Below are 17,720 nucleotides of genomic sequence, written 5' to 3'. Positions count from 1 at the left end.
AATACATGTTCAACTGTTCAAGTTGCATCTCTCTGCGCACACAAAGTAGTGTTTTTAATATTATATTCAATTTTTCTTCCTTCTATATTCATATTTTTTAATTCAAGCTATTTAACAGAACTAAACCTAATATATACTCCGTAATTGATTACTAGCATGATCATATAGGTCCTGATTCACCAACAAAATACACATAGAAAGACCCACAACTTATTAATTTCGATGATATTTACAATTGTGAATTGTCTCAGTTTGTTTTGATCGGATATATGAACTCGGAATAGTAATAAAGACTAATAACAGATTAATATTAAAGTTAGGATAAGCTTTACCGTAAAAATAAAATCGGAGTTTGTAGCGAAATTCGCAATTGAACACCACCGAAACGGCCTGTTTTCTCTAGTTCTTTTACTATGCCAGAATGCCAACTGCCATCCCCTCTTGTTTCTATTTGGTGTCTTTATAATTTGAAGTGTTAAAGTGAGAAATTTAGGGCTGCAAAGATGGATCGAAGCTTCCGTTGATAGTGAGATTTGGAGTTGCATCATCCGCAATAAACGGACTACAGGCACCGCCTATAAATCTGGTTCGATAGTTTTGGCCCAAATATAACCGAAAGTAATCGTTTCTTTATTTGGCCCAAATTGATGAAACTCTTTTCTTGTTGACTTCTTTTTAACCTAAAGTAATCTTTTCTTTATTTTGGTCCAACTTAATTAGTAAACTTACGTATTTAAGTACGAATTTTGCTAACGACTATCTTTAAGGCTGTCGTTAACGTGCTTTATTATGTTGTATACAGAGTCGATTCTATATACAGTCCTGCGGGGTCACGGGACACTGATAATTTGAAAATTTTTAGTAGAAAATACTCTCTAAATTGTATAGGACACCACTAAATTTATAGATATGACCCCTTATATATTTCAAATCTATAGTTATCCTTATGAATTGTACAAGACAACACTAAATTATACTAGTCGGACCCTATATATTTTTCGAATTTATAATCTTTTTGAAGGTAAACTATCACTAAATAGCAATCTAATATAATTGGTACTGAAAAGATTTCGGGACCCAATCGAGTTATAATCCTGGAATCGCCACTGGTTGTATAATGTGATAACCATCGATTATAAAGTAGTAACTCGTAATCGCTATGATGCATGTTAATAACTGTCATAAAGCCTCTAGTTGGTTGTAGTTAGTAAAATCTACGGAGTATTAATCCCTATATCAGGACACCCGGTATGGTTAGCCACCCACCACCGCCACCATGCTTTAACGATTCACCATCACCACCAGCAATCCATTAAAGCCACCGTTAGCCAAGCATGCAACGCCTCTAACGGGCTGACAGGTGGACCCCACTCGATTTTTTTTTTCTAACGGCTAATTGAGTTTTTTTTGGTTTTTTTTTTTAATTCCCAACGGCTAATATTGCAGCTTTTTTTTTAACGGCTATAATGCAATTTTTTTAATATTTTTTTTCTTCCTTTACTTTATTTCACTATATATACATACACATACTACACAAACTCAATCACTACACTCTCAATCTCAATCTTTATTCTATATCAAACGCTCTCAACCTTCAATTCATATTTTCACAAATAAAAAAAATCAAATGAATTTGGAAGATTTATTATTTTCTGAGAGCGAAAGCGAGACGGATAGTGATAGCGCAGAGTTCGATTCCGATGAAGATTTAATTCAAGAAGGTTACAACACGCTTAACTTACTCGATTCGCTTGATGCAATGGACGAAGAAGATGAGGTTCAAAATTCTCGTACAATTATTAGAAGACGACGGTTACAAAGAGATCGTATTGATACCGGTAATCGTTTGTTTCGCGACTATTTTTCGGATAATCTAACATTTCCCGGTGATTATTTTTGAAATCGATTTCGAATGAGTAAGTCATTGTTTATGCGTATTGGTCATGCTATTCTAGCGTATAATTCTCAACCGAAACCCGATTATTTTAAATTTTTTGATCAACGATACGATGCAACCGGTCAACTCGGTTTCAATATTTTTCATAAGTGTACATCGGCCATACGTCAATTGGCGTATGGCATTGCGCCTGATGCATTCGATGGGTATTTACACATGGGCGCATCAACGTCTCGTGATTGTTTAAAAAATTATTGCGTGGCAAGGGCATTACCACAGGGGTGATCACGAAGGACCAACAATAATGCTCGAGGCGGTTGCGTCCTATGATATGTGGATTTGGCACGCTTTCTTCGGTCCAGCGGGTTCGAACAATGATATTAATGTTCTTAATGAATCGGATTTGTTCGAAGATTTATTAGATGGTCAAGCTCCTGAGGTCCGTTACACTATCAACGGGCACGAATTTACAAAAGGGTATTACTTGGTAGATGGCATATACCCAGAATGGGCAACACTTGTCAAGTCGTTTAAATGTCCAATTGAGCCAAAAAAATGTAAAGTTTAAACGTTTTCAAGAAGCCGCGAGAAAAGATGTTGAACGAGCTTTCAGTGTTCTTCAAGGTCGTTGGGCAATACTAAAACACCCAGCAAGACCTTTTAGTATCAATAAAATACGTCGAATCATGTACACTTGTGTTATACTTCACAACATGATCATCGAAGACAACGAGCGCAACATATCCGAACTCGAAGAGGATTATCTCCGCGAACGAGAAAACATGCCGCGACGTACTTGGACGGAGAGAGTTGCGCTCCAAGATCGGGTGGATCGAGAGATGCGAGATAAAAGTGCGCATAATGTCCTTTGCAACAATTTGATCGAACACATTTGGACACTCCCGGATGATTATATTGTTCGAAACAATTAGCGTTATTTATTGTGTTTTTTTTTATTTATGTATTGTCTTTCATTTTTTAATTATGTAATGTTTTTAATTTTTAATAATGTAATGTTTTTATTTTATTTAATAAAATGTTATTTGTATTTATTTATTGAATTTAAATAATAATTTTAAATTGGTTAAAGTTTGAAATGGAGTGTATGATAGTGAGTGTTTAGTGAAAGGAATGTTAAAGGGTTTATGCTGATGTGGTGCTGATGTGGCAGGGAAATGTTAGTGAAAGAGCTGAACGATCGCAAATGGCCTTACTAATTGTTGTGGGAAAAGGTGTCGTTTGACACCCACCACACCTAAAAAACAGGTCAAAACGACATTGACCCCAAAATTAACCCAAAAAACGCAAATTACCCCCCTCCTCCTCTCACTACTATAATCAACTTACAAAAACTACCCTGAACTCCAGGGGATAAAACATAAATTCTCTCAATTAAAATAAAAACTCCGAACCGAACAGTTTTTATAAAACACTATAGACGCCGACACCTACAATGGCGCTTAACACATAGGTTGTTTTCCCTTCTGTAAATACATAAATCTACGTTAAATTTGAATATGCAAGCCGAAAGCCCCCGCCGCATCGCGCCAGCCGGATCCGGACTAGTAAAATAACAAAGTCACATATATAGCAAATATTTAACTATTACATACTGTATATATTATGTTGCCATTTTTTAACTTTGAATATCTACCTGTTGAACATATTAAAAGAATTAAACATGACGTCTGTAAAATAAATCTATCGATTCGACTCATTCTTGTTCCTGGGGTATTCATCCATGTGAAAGCTCTACCTCCAATAGAGAGATCAACCAAACCTGCCCCATCAAGAAAAGAGTTAAACACACTAGCTTCCTCTTCAGAAAAGATAAATCCAAAATGTTCCGATTCATCATGTACAACATTAAAGTCACCAAATAGCATAATAACACCTTGACGTACAACCATGAAATCACGTAAGCTACTCCAAAGAGAAGCCTTTTCCCGAGGATCTTGCAGCGCGTAAATGTTGGACAATAGTCCAAATTATGACAAACATTTAGTAGACAAATTCAAATTGTCTTTTGCATGGTGAAGATATCATAATGAAATTGTCTTTCCATGTGTGAAGTCATTGTAGAAATGTTTGATTTGCCTTGCTCAAAAGTCAAGATACAATGTATACATGTGGTGTTTAGCATTAGTTGAAAAATTAAAGTTTGCAAGGCATACACGGCTCTCGATGTTTCAAGTCAAAGAAGACGGCATGTCATTAATGTTTTCACATGTATATGTGCATCTATAAATAGATGGAATTGGAAAGGATATAAGGCATCCAAAAGCGGGATCAAGTGATCCAAGTAAGGATCAAGTATCACAAATGATAAAACATAGTTGATAGGGTTTCAACGGAGTGTGTTTGTTTGTGAGGTCTTAGAGTTATATTCTTGTAAGGAGTGTAAAAGTGTGTACGGAAAACTTAGATTTTATCCTAAAATCTAAGGGGCTTGGGTTTGGGTTAACTCATAGTGTACTTTTTCTTATACTACGTTCTTTTATATTATAAGAATAAAGAAGACTCTTGGGGTGGACGCACGCAGGGTTTTGCCGAACCACGTTAAATCGTCGTGTTATCAGTTACTTTATTTTGCTTTCTTTTATTTCTTGCAAGTTTGTCTCAAACAATTATATCCTCGCTTCCGTTAGTGTGGGTGCGCTAGGTAAATTGTCATAACAAGTGGTATCAGAGCGTATCCAGGTTTATCGGATATTTTTTGTTTAGAGATGGCAGAAAACGGCAGTATGCAATTTAAGGTGGAGCCATTTCAGATGGCGGATGATGATTGGAATATTATTAAACACATGAATGTGTTTAATGGTCCGGTGGATCAACTTGAAAAGTTGAGGTTTATGTTGAGGAAGAAGATAAGAACCTTATTCTTCTTGCCTCTTTTCCGAGTTCGTATGATATTTTGGTCACTACTATTCTTTACGGAAAGGCTACTGTAAAGATGGAGGGTAAAGATGGAGGATGTAGTACCGGTAATCTTATCAAAAGATTAGAGACGAAGATCCAGTGACCATTTTTGAGCATGGGTTTGCTATGGTTGGTCATGGAAGGGGAAGGTTTACCGAGAAGAGATCTAGTGATTACAGTAGGTCTAGATTAGGAGACGGCTTAAAGGGTATCCAGTGCTTCAAATGTCATGAGTGGGGTCACTTAGGAAGGACTGTCCACTCTGGAGGAATGGTGAAGGTAAATCTGGGGGTTCATCGGTTGCGGTAGTAGTTATTGTACCCGTGGGAGATGTTCGCACAATCTCCAAAAGTCTACTTATGCTCAAGATGAATGGATTTTAGATTCTGGATGTATAATGCATGTGTATTTCAAGGAAGCTTATTTTGATAAGCTAATGTTAAAGAAAGCGGGGTGTTAACTTTAGGTGATGGTTCAACATCTAATGTTAAGGGTGTTTGCATGGTGAAAATAAAATTGTTTCACAGAGCTGCTTACGCTCTTGGTTGTGTGGCGTACACACCAAGAATGTGCAAGAATCTAATTTCCTTGTGCATATTGGATTATCAAGGATATGGCTATTCGGCCGTAGGTGGAGTTATGAAAATCACACGTGGCATGAAGGTCCTGATGAAAGGAGAGAAGTATGAGGGTTTATATCGTCTGGTGGCGAGTACAAAATGTACTCGTGTCTCGAAGGTTTTGAAAGCGTGCACACGGGAAACAGGTCGGGAACATGTTGGGACATGTTTGACCAAGGTAGACGATGGTGAGAAGGAAAATCCTACTGTGGTGGGAGAGGTGATTCGAGACTCCTCTCCGGTGTTGACAGGGTTAGCTGCACATCATTATTGGCCGTGTTATTTGAATCGGGGTTCAGGATCGAGGTGATTCAAGGTGTGTGTAGCGGGGATAACGAAGGCCAATGGTGAAAGTACTAGGTGTTAGTATTTTCGGTGACAAAGAAAACAAATGTTTGTCAAGGTGGAGATTGTTGGACAATAGTCCAAATTATGACAAACATTTAGTAGACAAATTCAAATTGTCTTTTGAAAGGTGAAGAAATCAAAATGAAAATGTCTTTCCATGTGTAAAGTCATTGTAGAAAAGTTTGATTTGCCTTGCTCAAAAGTCAAGATACAATGTATACATGTGGTGTTTAGCAATAGTTACCAAATTGAAGTTTGCAAGGCATACACGGCTCTCGATGTTTCAAGTCAAAGAAGACGGCATGTCATTAATGTTTTCACATGTATATGTGCATCTATAAATAGATGGAATTGGAAAGGATATAAGGCATCCAAAAGCGGGATCAAGTGATCCAAGTAAGGATCAATTATCACAAATGATAAAACATAGTTGATAGGGTTTCAACGGAGTGTGTTTGTTTGTGAGGTCTTAGAGTTGTATTCTTGTAAGGAGTGTAAAAGTGTGTACGGGAAACTTAGATTTTATCCTAAAATCTAAGGGGCTTGGGTTTGGGTTAACTCATAGTGTACTTTTTCTTATACTACGTTCTTTTATATTATAAGAATAAAGAAGACTCTTGGGGTGGACGCAGGCAGGGTTTTGCCGAACCACGTTAAATTGTCGTGTTATCAGTTACTTTATTTTGCTTTCTTTTATTTCTTGCAAGTTTGTCTCAAATAATTATACCCTCGCTTCCGCTAGTGTGGGTGCGCTAGGTAAATTGTCATAACAAGTGGTATCGGAGCGTATCCAGGTTTATCGGATATTTTTTGTTTAGAGATGGCAGAAAACGGCAGTATGCAATTTAAGGGGGAGCCATTTCAGATGGCGGATGATGATTGGAATATTATTAAACACATGAATGTGTTTAATGGTCCGGTGGATCAACTTGAAAAGTTGAGGTTTATGTTGAGGAAGAAGATAAGACCCTTATTCTTCTTGCCTCTTTTCCCAGTTCGTATGATATTTTGGTCACTACTATTCTTTACGGAAAGGCTACTGTAAAGATGGAGGGTAAAGATGGAGGATGTAGTACCGGTAATCTTATCAAAAGATTAGAGACGAAGATCCAGTGACCATTTTTGAGCATGGGTTTGCTATGGTTGGTCATGGAAGGGGAAGGTTTACCGAGAAGAGATCTGGTGATTACAGTAGGTCTAGATCAGGAGACGGCTTAAAGGGTATCCAGTGCTTCAAATGTCATGAGTGGGGTCACTAAGGAAGGACTGTCCACTCTGGAGGAATGGTGAAGGTAAATCTGGGGGTTCATCAGCTGCGGTAGTAGTTATTGTACCGGTGAGAGATGTTCTCACAATCTCCAAAAGTTCTACTTATGCTCAAGATGAATGGATTTTAGATTCTGGTTGTATAATGCATGTGTATTTCAAGGAAGCTTATTTTGATAAGCTAATGTTAAAGAAAGCGGGGTGCTAACTTTAGGTGATGGTTCAACATCTAATGTTGAGGGTGTTTGCATGGTGGAAATAAAATTGTTTCACAGAGCTGCTTACGCTCTTGGTTGTGTGGCCACACCAAGAATGTGCAAGAATCTAATTTCCTTATGCGTATTGGATTCTCAAGGATATGGCTATTCGGCGTAGGTGGAGTTATGAAAATCACACGTGGCATGAAGGTCCTGATGAAAGGAGAGAAGTATGAGGGTGTATATCGTCTGGTGGCGAGTACAAAATGTACTCGTGTCTCGAAGGTTTTGAAAGCGTGCACGCGGGAAACAGGTCGGGATAATGTTGGGACATGTTTGACTAAGGTAGACGATGGTGAGAAGGAAAATCCTACTGTGGTGGGAGAGGTGATTCGAGAATCCTCTCCTGTGTTGACATGGTTAGCTGCACATCATTATTGTCCGTGTTATTTGAATCGGGGTTCAGGATCGAGGTGATTCAAGGTGTGTGTAGCGGTGATAACGAAGGCCAATGGTGAAAGTACTAGGTGTTAGTATTTTCGGTGACAAAGAAAATAAATGTTTGTCAAGGTGGAGATTGTTGGATAATAGTCCAAATTATGACAAACATTTAGTAGACAAATTCAAATTGTCTTTTGCATGGTGAAGAAATCAAAATGAAAATGTCTTTCCATGTGTAAAGTCATTGTAGAAAAGTTTGATTTGCCTTGCTCAAAAGTCAAGATACAATGTATACATGTGGTGTTTAGCAATAGTTGCCAAATTGAAGTTTGCAAGGCATACACGGCTCTCGATGTTTCAAGTTAAAGAAGACGGCATGTCATTAATGTTTTCACATGTATATGTGCATCTATAAATAGATGGACTTGGAAAGGATATAGGGCATCCAAAAGCGGGATCAAGTGATCCAAGTAAGGATCAAGTATCACAAATGATAAAACATAGTTGATAGGGTTTCAACGGAGTGTGTTTGTTTGTGAGGTCTTAGAGTTGTATTCTTGTAAGGAGTGTAAAAGTGTGTACGTGAAAGTTAGATTTTATTCTAAAATTTAAGGGGCTTGGGTTTGGGTTAACTCATAGTGTACTTTTTCTTATACTACGTTCTTTTATATTATAAGAATAAAGAAGACTCTTGGGGTGGACGCAGGCAGGGTTTTGCCGAACCACGTTAAATCGTCGTGTTATCAGTTACTTTATTTTGCTTTCTTTTATTTCTTGCAAGTTTGTCTCAAACAATTATATCCTCGCTTCCGCTAGTGTGGGTGCGCTAGGTAAATTATCATAACAAGTGGTATCAAAGCGTATCCAGGTTTATCGGATATTTTTTGTTTAGAGATGGCAGAAAACAGCGGTATGCAAATTAAGGTGGAGCCATTTCAGATGGCGGATGATGATTGGAATATTATTAAACACATGAATGTGTTTAATGGTCCGGTGGATCAACTTGAAAAGTTGAGGTTTATGTTGAGGAAGAAGATAAGACCCTTATTCTTCTTGCCTCTTTTCCCAGTTCGTATGATATTTTGGTCACTACTATTCTTTACGGAAAGGCTACTGTAAAGATGGAGGGTAAAGATGGAGGATTTAGTACCGGTAATCTTATCAAAAGATTAGAGACGAAGATCCAGTGACCATTTTTGAGCATGGGTTTGCTATGGTTGGTCATGGAAGGGGAAGGTTTACCGAGAAGAGATCTAGTGATTACAGTAGGTCTAGATCAGGAGACGGCTTAAAGGGTATCCAGTGCTTTAAATGTAATGAGTGGGGTCACTAAGGAAGGACTGTCCACTCTGGAGGAATGGTGAAGGTAAATCTGGGGGTTCATCAGCTGCAGTAGTAGTTATTGTACCGGTGGGAGATGTTCTCACAATCTCCAAAAGTTCTACTTATGCTCAAGATGAATGGATTTTAGATTATGGTTGTATAATGCATGTGTATTTCAAGGAAGCTTATTTTGATAAGCTAATGTTAAAGAAAGCTGGCTGCTAACTTTAGGTGATGGTTCAACATCTAATGTTGAGGGTGTTTGTATGGTGAAAATAAAATTGTTTCACGGAGCTGCTTACGCTCTTGGTTGTGTGGCGTACACACCAAGGATGTGCAAGAATCTAATTTCCTTATGCGTATTGGATTCTCAAGGATATGGCTATTCGGCCGTAGGTGGAGTTATGAAAATCACACGTGGCATGAAGGTCCTATTGAAAGGAGAGAAGTATGAGGGTTTATATCGTATGGTGACGAGTACAAAATGTACTTGTGTCTCGATGGTTTTGAAAGCGTGCACACAGGAAACAGGTCGGGAACATGTTGGGACATGTTTGACCATGGTAGATGATGGTGAGAAGGAAAATCCTACTGTGGTGGGAGAGGTGATTCGAGACTCCTCTCCGGTGAAGACAGGGTTAGCTGCACATCATTATTGGCCGTGTTATTTGAATCGGGGTTCAGGATTGAGGTGATTCAAGGTGTTTGTAGCGGGGATAACGAAGGCCAATGGTGAAAGTACTAGGTGTTAGTATTTTCGGTGACAAAGAAAATAAATGTTTGTCAAAGTGGAGATTGTTGGACAATAGTTCAAATTATGACAAACATTTAGTAGACAAATTCAAATTGTCTTTTGCATGGTGAAGAAATCAAAATGAAAATGTCTTTCCATGTGTAAAGTCATTGTAGAAAAGTTTGATTTGCCTTGCTCAAAAGTCAAGATACAATGTATACATATGGTGTTTAGCAATAGTTTCCAAATTGAAGTTTGCAAGTGTAACGACCCGACTTTTTCGACTTGCTTTTGTGCCTTGTATTTTAGCAAAACTGCGTATCTGTGCGTACTGTGTTACTTTATCACTCCGGAACCTTGGCACACGTGTTTTATATTCATATATACTTAAAAACATGCCTTGGTGTATGTGGAATGCTTAACTTGTCCATTGGATGCTTTATAACTGATAATGCTAAAAACGAACATATATTTCATAGCATTATCCCTCAAGAAAGACAAGCTTTTAGTTGCAGTTGTCCTATTTACAAGTGATTTTTGTTTAAATAATAAAAGGTGAAGACAAAAGATAGATTCGACGAATTGAAGACGCAAACGACCAAAAAGCTCAAAAGTACAAAATACAATCAAAGAGGTTCCAATTATTGATAAGAAACGTCTCGAAATTACAAGAGTACAAGATTCAAAACGCAAAGTACAAGTTATTAAATTGTACGCAAGGACGTTCGAAAATCCGGAACCGGGACATGAGTCAACTCTCCACGCACGATGCAACGGAGCGAAAGTTACAAATTAATTATGTATATAAATATAATATAATATATAATTAATTATATAAATTATATATATATTATATATATATTATATTTATATAATAAAGCGTCGGCAAGAAAGGATCCAAAAAGGGATGAGCTGTAAAAACAAACTTCGCGACTTGCGGAGTTTGAAGAACAAAGTGCCGCGACTCGCGGAGCCTCAAAAGTCAGAAATCCACCTTTAAAAGGCCGAGCATTCGACCGAATTTTACATATCCTTTTTCTTCTTCTCTCATAAAACGTATTATATATATATATATATATTATAATTTTAATGTTAATTTTAATTTTAATTCTAATAATAAGGGTATGTTAGCGAATGTTGTAAGGGTGTAAGTCGAAATTCTGTCCGTGTAACGCTACGCTATTTTTAATCATTGTAAGTTATGTTCAACCTTTTTACATTAATGTCTCGTAGCTAAGTTAGTATTATGCTTATTTAATCCGAAGTAATCATGATGTTGGGCTAAAAATATTTAAATTTGGGTAATTGGGCTTTGTACCATAATTGGGGTTTGGACAAAAGAACGACACTTGTGGAAATTAGACTATGGGCTATTAATGAGCTTTATATTTGTTTAACTAAATGATAGTTTGTTAATTTTAATATAAAGATTTACAATTGGACGTCCCTATAAATAACCATATACACTCGATCGGACACGATGGGCGGGATATTTATATGTACGAATAATCGTTCATTTAACCGGACACGGGAATAAATTAATAGTCTATGGAATTATTAAAACAGGGGTGAAATTATGTACAAGGACAATTGGCATAATTGATAACAAAGTATTAAAACCTTGGGTTACACGCAGTCGATAACCTGGTGTAATTATTAAACAAAGTATTAAAACCTTGTTACAGTTTAAGTCCCCAATTAGTTGGAATATTTAACTTCGGGTATAAGGATAATTTGACGAGGATACTCGCACTTTATATTTATGACTGATGGACTGTTATGGACAAAAACCAGACGGACATATTAAATAATCCAGGACAAAGGACAATTAACCCATGGGTATAAAACTAAAATCAACACGTCAAACATCATGATTACAGAAGTTTAAATAAGCATAATTCTTTTATTTCATATTTAATTTCCTTTATTTTATATTTAATTGCACTTCTAATTATCGCACTTTTATTTATTGTTATTTAATTGCACTTTTAATTATCGCACTTTTTAATTATCGCAATTTTATTTTATCGCACTTTTATTTATCGCAATTTCATTATCGTTATTTACTTTACGCTTTAAATTAAGTTGTATTTATTTTTAATATTTTACATTAGGTTTTAACTGCGACTAAGTTTTAAAATCGACAAACCGGTCATTAAACGGTAAAAACCCCCCTTTTTATAATAATAATATTACTTATATATATTTGTATTTTTATAAATTAAAACTAATATAGCGTTAAGCTTTGTTTAAAAGATTCCCTGTGGAACGAACCGGACTTACTAAAAACTACACTACTGTACGATTAGGTACACTGCCTATAAGTGTTGTAGCAAGGTTTAAGTATATCCATTCTATAAATAAATAAATATCTTGTGTAAAATTGTATCGTATTTAATAGTATTTCCTAGTAAAATATAAGCTATTTCATATACACCTCGCATAACTATCAAGTATTTTTAGCGCCGCTACCAGGGACTAAATCTAGCTTAAAAGCCGGAAGCGCAACGCTATATATAAAAAAAAAATTATTTTTAGTTTACTTTTATAAAAAAATACACTTTTGTAAAAATACGTTTTAAATATCCAAAAATATAAAAAGAAAAATAAAAATATAAATATTTTTAAGAGTTTGTTAAATATATAAGTTATATAAAAGTTTCTTTATTTTTATTTTATAAAAATATAAGTCTTATTTAAATATTTTGTTTTTATTTAAAACATAAAAAAAAACCGAAAAAATATATATAAATCTATTTTTAAGATTTTTATAAAATTATAAAGTATTTCTATTTTTATTTTAGTTTTTAAAACATAAGTTTTTATTTCATTTATCTAAATATTTTATTTAATTATTAAAACAGAAAATTAAAAACAGAAAAAAATATATATATAATAAAAACTGAAACCTGTCAAACGAAAACACCTAATCTGATATTTCATACCCCGCGACTCGCGGAGTTTGTTGCCAGGTGTACCGCGACTCGCGGAGGTCTCTCTGACAGGCCACCGGAAGCCCTAATCTTGCATTAATTACGGAGTATTAATTATTATTATTAATTAATTAGTATTTAGGTTTAATTAATTTAATATTTAGTTTAAGTTTTAATTAATTTGTAATAATTAATTTTAATTAGTTTTAATATATATAAAAATTAATGTTTTTATAAAATAATATAAAAATAATATTTTTATAAAAATTGTACTTTTTACAACTTTTAGTATATTTTTATATTTTGTACCTTTTTATTCGTTTTTAGCATAATTTTTTGTATTTTTCGCTCATATTTAGTTTTAATCCATAGTTTTTGCCATAGTTATTTTTACTTCTAGATTTTTAGGCTTTGCCGTAAAATCCCTTAAGTGATTTTTCTTTAGACTAAGATTTAAGTGCTTTAGAATTTTGCGACACCATTTTTAAATTTTAGTACCTTTTTAAGATATTGCCATTTGGGATATAGTTTTACTTGTAAGCTTTAATATTTTTAGACGCAACTTTTAATTCTTAGTTTTTAGTTCCTTTTTAAGTTTTAACGAGCTACTTTCTTATTTTTATTTTTCGACGCCTTTTACCTATGTATCAATTATCACTCCAATTAGTAATCTCAATTTGCAATTTTAATTTTAAGTTAGTGATAGTAATAAGGTTGGGTTAGTCGAGTGTTTTAAAGTTTTATAGTTACTCTTTTTCTTTCTTATTTTTCGACGCGTTTTATTTTTCAACCCTTTTCTTTTTCGACATTTTTCGACGCGCTCTTTTTCTTTCTTATTTCTCGACATTCTAGTTTTAGGACTTAGTATTTTCTCTATTTCTTATCTAAATTTCTTAAAATTACGAAAATTTATTTTAAGTGGTTAAATTGATAGACATCAAAATTTTCTGGTTCGTAGTAATAGTTGGATTTGTACGTGGACCGGGTTATTGGAGCCAAACAGTACTCAATTATATTGAGACCAAACGAATCCTGCCCCTCTGCTGCATCTTTTGGCTATTCGAAACGTGGGCAAAATCAGAAAAGTCTATTAATTGGATAACTTATATAATTTTTCTTTCCTTCTAAAAACTAATAGGATATTCAGTGAATGCACCGAGCAAAACGTTCACCACCTTTTGTACGTTCACCACCTGTAACCAGATCAAGACATCTAGCAAATATTGTCGCCGTTGATTTTTCTTTAGAATCGTCATCCAGTCGACCAAGTACTCCAATTCAAATTTCTGATAATCCATTTTTTGAACCCGACCTCACAATTGAGAATCCGGAGAATATTCAGGGACGATTCATAGATCCTGAACCATTAATTTTTCCTCCGGAACCACCAATCATTCAAACAGTGATTGTTGAGGAACGAACCATTAAATCAGAATCCTCTAGTGATTCAGATTCAACAAATTCAATCATGGAGAATCTGGAACCTCTAAGTATGGAAGACCGAATGAGAGCTAAACGCACTGGCCAAGGTCACGCAATTATTCATCCAGACATTGATGCGCCAGATTATGAAATCAAAGGACAAATTCTACATATGGCGACTAATCAATGCCAATTTAGTGGTGCGCCGAAGGAAGATCCAAATGAACATCTTCGTACCTTTAATAGGATCTGCACACTATTTAAAATCCGAGAAGTTGAAGATGAACAGATATATCTCATGTTATTTCCCTGGACTTTAAAGGGAGAAGCCAAAGATTGGTTGGAATCGTTACCTGAAGGGGCAATTGATACATGGGACGTTTTAGTTGAAAAATTTCTTAAACAACTCTTTCCGGTATCTAAAGCTGTAAGACTTCAAGGAGAAATTGTTACGTTCACACAGAAACCAAATGAAACTCTATATGAAGCGTGGACAAGATTTGGAAAGTTATTAAGAGGATGTCCGCAACATGGTTTAGACACCTGTCAAATAGTACAAATATTCTACCAAGGATGCGACATCACTACAAGGAAAGACATCGATATAGCAGCTGGTGGTTCTATTATGAAGAAAATAGAAACTGATGCTTATAAAATTATTGATAACACTGCTTCCCACTCACATGAGTGGCACCAAGAAAAAGATATCGTTAGATCATCTAAAGCTGCTAGAGCCGATTCTAGCCATGACTTAGATTCCATTTCCGCAAAGATAGATGCTGTCGAGAGACGAATGGAAAAGATGACTAAAGATATTCACTCAATACGAATTAGTTGTGAGCAGTGTGGAGGACCACAATTGACAAAAGATTGTCTCAGTATTGAACTAACAATGGAACAAAGAGAGAATGTTTCATATCTAAACCAAAGGCCTGGAAATAATTATCAGAATAATTATCAACCGCCAAGACCGATCTACAATCAAAACCAGAACTATAACCGAAATGTTCCATACAACAACCAACAAGGTCCTAGCAATCAACAAGTATCTAATAATACTTACAACCAGCAAAGACCTAATTTTCAAAACAAACCACCACAAACCGATGATAAAAAGCCGAATTTAGAAGATATGATGACGAAGCTAGTTGAAACTCAAACGCAGTTTTTCACATCTCAGAAACAAACCAATGAACAAAATGCTCAAGCATTTAGAAATCAACAAGCTTCTATTCAAAATTTGGAACAAGAAGTAAGTAACCTAGCAAGGTTGATAGGTGAAAGAAAATCGGAAAGTCTACCTAGTGATACAAATGCTAACCCCCAGAATGAAACAGCTAAAGCTATTACCACAAGAAGTGGTACAACACTTAAACCACCTGAAATACCTGTATATTCTGAGGAAGCCATTCCTACTCCACAAGAACCACAACCTGAACAAGATAAGGAAAAAGAACCGGTAGTTGAAAAGGTTAATGAAGATAACACAGTTAAGGCTAAACCTTAGGTTAAACCATACCAACCACCACTTCCTTACTCAAGTAAAATGAAAAAAGAGAAACTTGAAGCCGAGCAATCCAAATTCTTGGATATGTTTAAACAGATAAATGTAAATCTTCCTTTCATTGATGTGATTTCAGAAATGCCTAGATATGCTAAATTTCTGAAAGATCTAATCTCAAATAGAAAGAAAATGGAAGAACTCTCGGCCGTTACTATGAATGCTAATTGTTCAGCAGTGCTGTTGAATAAGATACCAGAAAAATTATCAGATCCTGGAAGTTTCACAATTCCATGTTTTCTGGGAAGTCTTAGTTCAATAGAAGCATTGGCAGATTTAGGTGCTAGTATAAATTTAATGCCGTATTCACTATACGCTAAACTAGACCTTGGAGAATTGAAACCAACAAGAATAAGCATACAACTAGCCGATCGATCAATAAAATATCCTAGAGGGATAATGGAGAACATGCTAGTTAAAGTTGGTACTTTAGTATTTCTAGTAGATTTTGTTGTTTTGGACATGGAAGAAGATTCTCAAGTTCCTCTCATATTAGGAAGATCATTCTTAAACACGGCTAAAGCAATGATAGACGTGTTTGGTAAGAAATTGACCTTAAGTATAGAGGATGAGAGTGTTACTTTTTCAGTTGATAGAGCAATGCAACAACCACATTCTGCAGATGATACATGTTATTATATTCAAACTATAGATTCACATGCAGAATTGTTAAAAGAATTTCCAGAATTAAAAGGAACAGGAGAATGTTCTTTAGGAGAAGGAACTGAACCAATTGATGAAAATGAAATGTTAGCTACACTTATGGCTAATGGATATGAACCAACAACAGAAGAAATTCAAATGCTAAAAGAAGAAGACAGATATCGATATAAATCATCGATAGAAGAACCTCCGACATTAGAGTTAAAGCCACTTCCAAACCATTTGGAATATGCTTATTTACATGGTGAATCTGAATTACCTATAATAATATCGTCTTCTCTTACTGAAAATGAAAAATCTCAACTCATTTCTGTGTTGAAAGCTCATAAACCAGCTATTGCATGGAAGATTCATGATATTAAAGGAATAAGTCCTTCGTATTGCACACATAAAATCCTTATGGAAGAAGGTCATAAAACGTATGTGCAACGCCAACGAAGACTAAATCCTAATATGCAAGATGTAGTTAAGAAAAAAATTATTAAACTGCTAAATGCAGGTTTAATTTATCCAATTTCTGATAGTCCATGGGTAAGCCCAGTTCAATGCGTACCTAAGAAGGGTGGCATGACTGTCATTACAAATGAGAAAAATGAGCTTATTCCTACTAGGACTGTAACAGGATGGCGTGTGTGTATTGATTATAGAAAATTAAATGACGCCACCAGAAAAGATCACTTTCCCTTACCTTTCATTGATCAAATGTTGGAAAGATTAGCCGGAAATAGTTACTATTGTTTTCTTGATGGATTTTCCGGATATTTTTAAATTCCAATAGCACCCGAAGACAAGAGAAAACCACGTTCACGTGCCCTTATGGTACTTTTGCTTACAAACGTATGCCATTTGGACTTTGCAACGCCCCTGCAACCTTTCAAAGGTGCATGATGGCGATTTTTCACGACATGATAGAAGAATGCATGGAAGTTTTCATGGATGACTTTTTAGTCTTCGGTGATACATTTGAATCATGTTTAGCTAATCTTGAACGAATGCTTATTAGATGCGAACAATCAAATCTAGTACTTAATTGGGAGAAATGCCATTTTATGGTTAAAGAAGGCATCGTTCTTGGTCATAAAATCTCAAAGGAAGGAATAGAAGTGGATAGAGCTAAAGTAGATGTGATTGCTAAACTTCCACATCCCACCAATGCTAGAGGAGTTAGGAGTTTTCTAGGGCATGCCGGTTTTTACCGACGTTTCATAAAAGATTTTTCTAAAATTGCCACTCCTATGAATAAACTCCTAGAAAAGGATGCTCCATTCATCTTTTCAGATGAATGTATCAAATATTTTAATATTCTTAAAGAGAAACTCACTAATGCGCCGATCATGATAACACCAAATTGGAATCTACCATTTGAACTTATGTGCGATGCAAGTGATTTTGCAATG

The sequence above is a fragment of the Rutidosis leptorrhynchoides genome, chromosome 7 (assembly GCF_046630445.1).
Source record: "Rutidosis leptorrhynchoides isolate AG116_Rl617_1_P2 chromosome 7, CSIRO_AGI_Rlap_v1, whole genome shotgun sequence".
NCBI lineage: Eukaryota > Viridiplantae > Streptophyta > Magnoliopsida > Asterales > Asteraceae > Rutidosis > Rutidosis leptorrhynchoides.
Note: the sequence above shows the minus strand (reverse complement) of the source record.